The sequence below is a fragment of the Trichosurus vulpecula genome, chromosome 4 (genome assembly GCF_011100635.1).
Source record: "Trichosurus vulpecula isolate mTriVul1 chromosome 4, mTriVul1.pri, whole genome shotgun sequence".
NCBI lineage: Eukaryota > Metazoa > Chordata > Mammalia > Diprotodontia > Phalangeridae > Trichosurus > Trichosurus vulpecula.
In genome coordinates this window covers 235433033-235435349 of record NC_050576.1, presented here as the reverse complement: position 1 = coordinate 235435349, position 2317 = coordinate 235433033, and the positions used below count along the sequence as shown (strand labels likewise).

Genomic DNA, 2317 nt, shown 5'->3' with positions numbered 1-2317 from the left:
TCCTAGCAGAGAGTATAATATCAACACCAAAACATTAAAAGGCCAGCAAGATTGTACTAATCCTTACAAAGTTCATGTAATCTTCAAAGGCTACAAATGTCATATTCAGATATTTCAGAATGCTTATCAACACCATTGGAGTGGATGGGATGTTGAGGGAAGAACAACCCCTCAAGTATAAGGGCTTACCAAGACCTTTTCAGGGATGTTCATCCATCTTTGATCACTCAGGAAGACTCAGAATGACGCAAGAAGAGATAATGAGGCCAGTGACTTTGTGCAGCTCTGTCTTACTTAAATCCAATTCATTCTGAAGTCAAGACATTACCCACCATGTCATTGGTCTGCTTCAAAACAAAGCATGACCAACAACATCAATATAATTGTGTGGCATAATAGAAAAATCCCTGTCTTTAACATCAGGAGAAGTAAATTTGAGTCTCCTTTCTGCTATGTAACATCTTCATCACTTGGGACATGTTGCAACTACCAGGGGCCTCAGTTTCCTGTTAAGTGAGGGGAGTAAACTAAATTATTACATAAGGTCCCTTCTTGTTCTAAACCCTGTGATTCTCAGAAAAATGTACCAAATAGCTCTTTAATTTGAGACCATAAATATAACTAGATAACCATGTATGAGACCAAAAATAAATGGAATGGCTCCCAGAAATTTCCCCATACACTAGTATAGACAATGGTCACATTCTCAATAACCATAAACTAAAGCCTTATTATCCTACATCTGAAGACAGCTATGGGAAGTGTGGAAAGCATAGGCCACCAGCCATGACAAAAGGGATTCCTGAATGTGGTTTAACCTATATGTGAGGGGACTGTCAAATGAGTGCCAACGATTGTGGTCTTTATAGATCGTAACACCAGATTTAAGGGCACCTTAAACAACTGAGGTGTGTGTGTGTGTCTGTGTATGTATTTGTGAGGGAAACATATAGAAAAGTGTGTGGGGGGAGGGGATATTCAATTAACACATAGTCATTTCCTAATTTTCTTAAGAGAACAGATGTCTGATACCAAAATCATATCTCATTACCTCATATATGTTTCCTTAAAAGAGTGATGTTTTTTTTTTGAGAATAGTGTTTGCCAGGACTATACTCTTAGAGGAGACCACAAGAGAATGTCTTTTAAGGCACCCAAATTCAGGCAAGTAAATGTCTATGTCTGCCAAGATAGATTATTGCTTTAATTTATACCTTTAAAAACTGGCTGTTGTGCCGAGCGGCCGGACACCCCCTCACCGCGGCGGCGACGACGGCTTTGGGACGGTGACGAAGAGCGCGAGCCCGGCGACCCATCTCTCCCCTACTCCCCATGCTGTGCGCCCCCTGACACTGCCCCGACCCCGACCCCCGCAGGGCCGATGGAGAAGTATTTCCTGGGGCAGAGCGTATTCTGGAGCTCCTGGGACCAAGTGTTTGCTGCCTTCTGGCAGCGTTACCGCAACCCCTGCAGCAAGCATGTGCTGACGGAGGACATCGTGCACCGGGAGGTGACTCCCGATCGGAAGCTGCTGTCCAGGCGGCTTCTAACTAAGACCAACCGCATGCCCCGCCGGGCGGAGCGCTTCTCTTTCCTGCTGATGTAGCTTACTCAGTGTACATCCTCGAGGACTCTATCGTGAACCCACAGAACCAGACCATGACCACTCTCACCTGGAACGTCAACTATGCCTGGCTGATGGTGGTGGAGGAAAGATGTGTTTACTGTGTGAACCCTGAAAACAGTGGCTGGACTGAAATCCAACGGGAGGCCTGGGTCTCCTCCAGTTTGTTGGTGTCTCCAGAGCTGTGCAGGAGTTCGGCCTAGGTGGATTCAAAAGTAACGTGACCAAGACCATCAAAGGCTTTGAGTACATACTGGCCAAGCTGCAAGGTGAAGCTCCTTCTAAGACACTTGTTGAAACAGTTAAGGAAACAACTGAGAAGGTGAAGGAAACTGCTCTGGCAGCTACGGAGAAGGCCAAGGACCTGGTCAGCAAGGCCGCCACCAAGAAGCAGCAGCAGCAGCAGCAGCAGCAGCAACAGCAACACTATGTTTAAAGAAGTCATCCTACTGCTTCCCTTGCAACAAGAGGCCCTGCTGCCCTCCCAGATCGCCAGTACCCAAGGCTGAGAGCCTCTTGGCAAGACTTGGCATTGGGCCTGGAGCCCCAGCCCCTGAGACCATCAATGTAATGCAACCCCACAGACAATCCAGCTCTCCTCCCATTACCCGCCCTGTGTCTGAGTTGTAATTTATCATTAAAAATCAATTTTCAGTGCTGTCAAAAAAAATACCAAAAAGCTGGCTGTTCTAA

The 2317-nt window shown here is 46.2% G+C and overlaps 1 pseudogene; it reads left to right on the top strand.

Annotated features, from left to right (window-relative positions):
• Window positions 1-1381: 1381 nt before the first annotated feature.
• LOC118849149 lies at window positions 1382-2093 on the top strand (annotated as a pseudogene).
• The last annotated feature ends 224 nt before the right edge of the window (window positions 2094-2317 follow it).